Source organism: Phaenicophaeus curvirostris, chromosome Z, assembly GCF_032191515.1.
Source record: "Phaenicophaeus curvirostris isolate KB17595 chromosome Z, BPBGC_Pcur_1.0, whole genome shotgun sequence".
NCBI classification, from domain to species: Eukaryota; Metazoa; Chordata; class Aves; order Cuculiformes; family Cuculidae; genus Phaenicophaeus; species Phaenicophaeus curvirostris.
Genome location: NC_091431.1, coordinates 35330376 through 35336311, shown reverse-complemented (window position 1 = coordinate 35336311; position 5936 = coordinate 35330376).

Sequence of the window (5936 nt, the reverse complement as noted above, 5' to 3'; positions counted from 1 at the left end):
CAAAAGTATCATATTCAGTAATTGGAAGAGCAGTAAGGAACATACAACATGTTTCTCAACCTTATGTAGAATTCTTACCTGTCTGTTTGTGGCCTTTTTTTTTATTGCTTTGCCGTCAGCTTTTTGATGGCTTTTCTTTTTTGGTTTTGATCCAGTGACCACCGAATCAAAATATACATCTGACAGGCCCTTTTCTGAAGCATTACAGACATTTGCATTAACTATATAAGAGATCGTATCCTGTTCTTCGTATTCCATATCAATATTGCCAAACATTTGTGCTGACTCAATATCAATGATAAACAAAATCCTACATTATTACACTGTCAGAGCACACGTGGGACAAAAAACCAGAAGAACATCTTCTATATTTAATAGACATGTATCTTTTGACTGTTGTTGTATAGGTTTTATAGAATACTAAATAATTCTTACTACTGCAACTTACGCAGAAAGCCATGCTCTCAGTTGGCAAACCATCTACCAAACCTTTCCAATGATCGAGCACACTTTTTGCCCGTCAGTGTTCCCAACCTGCAAATTACAAATGTCTCCCACTGCGCCATGATAAGGTGTCACCTTATCCAGTTTCTTAGTTCATGTAAAGTTATTCTTGCAGTGTTTAACTTTTTAAATCTTGCCACATTTTAACTTTTAACCTTCTTACAATTCTTTCAAGCATTTAGGTAACTCAAACATTGTTTTCATACGGAAAAAAATTTATGCATCAACCCGCTTCTTTTCTGCATGCAACAAATAAATATTTACTGAACACCTGCTCTTTCTCAATTTCATGAGTCATTTTTGTGCTTCTTTCATGTATTGCTCCCCTTCTGTTCCCAAATTTCACCAGTTCTTGGTAGATTTTTAAGAATGACTCAATAGCCTCTACCTGACTGGTCATACACTGTCAACTGATGCATTAGTCTTCTATGACAATTATTTGCATCACCCAGCTTCTTGCTTGTCCTTAATATTCTTGAAATCTCATTCAAATAAGGAGACCATTCAGAGTATATAGAGTTAAATGAATACTTATGTTTGTATAAAAAGAATTCGGTTGTGTTGCGCTTTCATCTAAGAATGCTAGCAGAGTTGAGAACAGTTTTCCATAAAGAACAGTAATATTACCTAGTTTGACTCTCTTTATTGCTATCCCAAGATATAAAGTCAGTATGTCCTAATGTAAGCAGGAAAATAGATGTGTAAATATGTTTAATTTTTATTATCGCCATTAATAGGAACATAACTACTTCCCCCCCCGTCAACTATTTTGCATACGTTTCTAGTAAATAACAGCCAAACGTAAGCTCCTTCATGTGAAGACAAAAACTGGAGTAACTCCAAGTATTTACTACCTGGTTGCCATTATTGAAACTTAGTGGGACAAACCCCATGACTGGAGTGCAGCTGTAGGTGACTACTGGCTGTTGAGAAGGGACATGCAAGGAAGGGGGAGATAAAAGCAATATGCCCTACAGGATAGAGTGTGAAGAGAAGAATTCCCTGAAGAAGAGCCATGAGTAGGTTAAAAGCTTATAAGCAAGAACCAGAGACCATGCCAACAAAAGGAATCAGGTTGTTGGTGTTCACAAGTGGAGCAAAGCCTTCTTATTCCAGCTACAGCAGGCATCACACTTGCAAGATCTTGTCCTGCTGGGGGACTTCAATCACTCCACCTCTGCTAGAAGAGTAGCATGGCAAGCTCTAAGCAATGCAGGAGAGTCCTGAAGTGCATTAATGAAATGCTTAAGCCACATAATATATAGCCCTACCACAGAAGATGTTCAGCTGGGCTTGTTGGTCTCCAGCACAAGTGAGCTAATCAGAGACACCAAGATTACAGGTAGCCTGGGCTGCAGTGATCGTGCACTAGTGGAGTTCACAGTTCTGAAAGATATGGTCAAGGCAAAGAGTAAAGTTAGGACCCTGAATTTTAGGAAAGCAAAATTCCAGCTCTTCAAGAACCTAGTCGGTAGGATCTCTGAGAAATTGCCCTCAGGGACAAGGGAGCAGAACAGAGCTGGCAGGTCTTTAAAGATGGTTTCCATTGACTGGAAGAGCTCTCTGTCCCCAGGTGTAATCAGGAAAGGAAGGCAAAGGCCAGCATGGCTGAGTTGAGACCTGCTCGTTAAAGGGTAAGAAGGAAATGCGCAGGCAGTGAAAGCAGAGACAGATATTCTGAGAAAAGGATAGGGATACTGCCTGGTGTAGGGCTTGGGTCAGTAAAGTATCATGGTTTTGAGCCCCCTGAGCTGGTAACATGCTACGTGGCCACTGGCCCTAGCAGGCAACAAAGAACCAAACACTTAGTCCCTTGCTCACGTCTTCCCTTTCTGGGGAGGACAATCAAAAGAAACTAAGGCATAACTTGTATTTTGAGATGAGGACAGGGAGGGATCACCCACGATCTACTGTTATGGGCAAAACAGACTCCTGGAATGCATTGAGAATACAATATCAAATCCATCTAATTTATTACCATCCAAACTAGAGCAAGATACTGAGAAACAACCCCAAAACCCAAAAGAACATCATTCCTCTACCCTCCATTTTTCCCCAGCTTAAACTTTTACTTCAGATATTTTCTACCTCCTCCCTCCACAGCGGAGCAGCAAGACAGGGAATGGAGATTACAGTCAATTCATCACATTCCTTCCATCTCAGAGTATCCTTCCTCTGCTCCAGTATGGGATCTGTCCTACAGGTGACAGTTCTCCACAAACTTCTGCAAAGTGGATCCTTCCTGAGGGCTGCAGTCCTCCGTGGGTTTCCATGGGGACAAGGGTGGGGTCCTCCACAGGCTGCAGGGGAATCTGTGCTGGAGCATCTGGAGTAACCTCCCCCCTCCATCTTCCCTGTTATGCTGTTTCACTTGCATCTGGAGTGTGGGTAGTTGTTCCTCTTGTATCTTTGGCAAAGCTGTTCCTCGTGCATCTCATCTTTGTCTTTTCCTTGCTGCCCCAGGCTGGATCAGTGCAAAGAGCCCTTGCTGCCCAGCACATCCCCCTCACTCTCTTCTCTCCTGCCCCATCATCAGTCCTGTTGCCCCCTTGCCATTTTTTCCCCTCTTCTTAAGTAGGTTATCATGGAGAAGTAAGCTCCCTCACTGATTGGCTTGGCCGTGGCCAGAGGCAGATCTGCCCCAAAGTCAGCCAGTCCTGGCTTCCAGGAACTTCTATCAGAAGCCACTCTTGTATCCCCCATGTCCTTCAACTCTTGCCCTGCAACCCCAACACAGAAGACAGAGGTGCAGCTGCAGCTGAACTTGCAAGGGATGCAAAGAAGGGCCTTTATAGGCACATCAAACAGAAATGTAAGGTCAAAGAAAGTGTATGCTTGGTGGTGAGCAAGTCTAGCAAAGCCAGTAACAAGAGATGACAGGTACTTAACTGTTTTACCTCAGTCTTCACTGGCAAATTCTATTCCCACCCCTCTCAAGTGGACAGACCATAAGATGGGACTGAGGGAGAAAAGTCTTTCCCAGCATTCTGTGTACAAACAGGAAGCAAGAAGAGTTTTTAGATGTTTATGCTGGATTTCCATTACTGTGTTTATTTGTGATGCTTTACTAAATGTACTGTGGGGTTATGTACTTTGGGAAGGGGTAGGATTTTATTTTTCTTTTTAGAGCTGTTTCTTTATCAGGTTCATAACATGTGATACCTCCACATGTTGTGCAGAAATCCACTGTTTCTTTTTTGTTTATCGATAGTGCATTATGATTTATGAAGCACAATGTAGTTGTTTCACTAAAATGGAGACAAGGAACTTATTCGAACCCATGGAAAACACAGATTTACTCTTTGCAAGGCCTTCACATTTAAGTTAATTGCATAATGTGAAGTTACAGCATCCAATTGACAGTGGTGAAAATCAACGTTTCACTAAAATGGAGATAAGGACCTTATTTGAACCCATGGAAAACACAGATTTGCTCTTTGCAAGGCCTTCACATTTAAGTTAATTGCATAATGTGAAGTTACAGCATGAAATTTACAGTCGTGAAAATTAATGTAAGTCTGATGATATCTGTATAATAGCTCTGAATTACATCAGCTCTGCACTCTCTTTCTAAGGTACCTAGATTAACTTTTATCCAGTGAATGATTTATTCACCAAGAAGTAGGTTGGTTCTAAATTATTCAGAACTCTGTTAAATAATTCTGACTAAAAAAAATGTCAAAACGTTTAATTTTGCATCTACAGGTAAAAAGATTTTGCTCTTCTGGAGGTTAGGCTTGGGAGGGATGTAGGCACAAGTTCCATCTTGCAGCTAGATCACAATTTCTATAATTCCTAGACTCAAGACATGATTTCTATCAACAAACATAAATACAGAACTAGACCTTGAATCTTACCAGCTGCCTTAGAAACATATGAAATAAAGGAGAGGTGGAGACGAAGAGAAAGCCTCCATCTTTGATTTAAATAAAAAACTGGCGATTTTGAAATGCAAGGTTTACTGGAAGTGGTGGATGCCCATGGTTTTGCAAGTTATTGTGAAAGACAGACACTTATTTATCTGTATTTAGTGAGAACAAATAGAGTTGATCAGTGTCTGCCTTAATAAGCAACTCACCACTTTGCCTGCTAATTATTTTAATAATACTCTAATGTTTTAAATTTTTGAGGTTGTTTCTAATTTTGAGAGTGAGTACAATTTAATAATTAATGAAGTATTATAGCTGATAAAAGCAGTAGATATTGAAACAACACTTCATTCCCTGAACAATATGTTTTCTTACTGGAGAGGATATTTTCAGGTTTGAATATTAACACCATCTCATCACTTTTATGTGTTTTTCAAATCCTTTAGTATGTTCAAACTAACAGGAAGAAAAGAATTGAAGTAATTGTAAAGGATTACATTAGACAAGCCTAGAAAATACATTGGAAATACATTGTAAATTTCCAAGAAACCAGATCTCATCACTTTGAAGTTACACTAATGCCACAGTTTAGCCCCACCTGCCCAAATTTGGCAGCTAAGACTGTGCAGTTGAGCCTCCAAAATCCCTTCCCTCCGCACATCCCACAGGGAAGGGGAAAAAGGAAATGAGAGGAAAAAGATGAGAGGGCTGGAAACTAAAACTACATCTTTAATGAAATTATAATGATAATAATGAAAATAGAAAGTAATAAAATATATTCAAATATATGACCCTGAGCTTCTACCCTTCCCCTCGCTGACTATATATCACCACAAATACTGGAGTGCAGACCTGAGGGAATGGGTCCATGTCGACAAGGAGTCTGGAATGCACAGATCTGGGATCTGGAGCAACCAGACAAATGAGGTCCTTACTGAACATCAGCCATTGCAGAAGAGACCGAGCCCCTTGTGATCTCTCAATTTATACCAAATATGACATACACGAGTCAGTTTAGGGTCACCTGCTCTATTTACCCCTCCTCACAGGTGTGGCCCCCTTCCACCAGCTTGAGGATGGCCTTGGTTAAGTATAACCACTGGTCTTTTTGCATACCAATGGCCTGTTTTACCACTTTAGAGAGGAACACTGTCTAAAAAACATACAGTTAGTTTTCAGAGAATGAAGTTACTCATAGCAAGTGAGTTAGTCATAAAACTGACCCTAATTTACCTCAAACTACAACAACTAATCATGACAACATGATACTGAATTCCAACTAAAACATTAGTGCTTGGAGAGCAAACAAAGAATGACATGTTATAATGTGAATTAACTATTCATACCTTCTTTTGGATTAGGTTTTTAGAATGTGGCTAAGTGTACTGCTGTCAGAAATGGCAGAATTAGCTACTGAAGTCCAATCTCCAATGCCTGTATGTATAACATTACCGTGGAGAAAATCTTTGGGTTTGAAGGATTCACAGTATGCTGTCGACACAACCTTCATAAACACTAACAAATTACTTAATAACTGAGATGCTGCTTCTAGACTTAAAATTT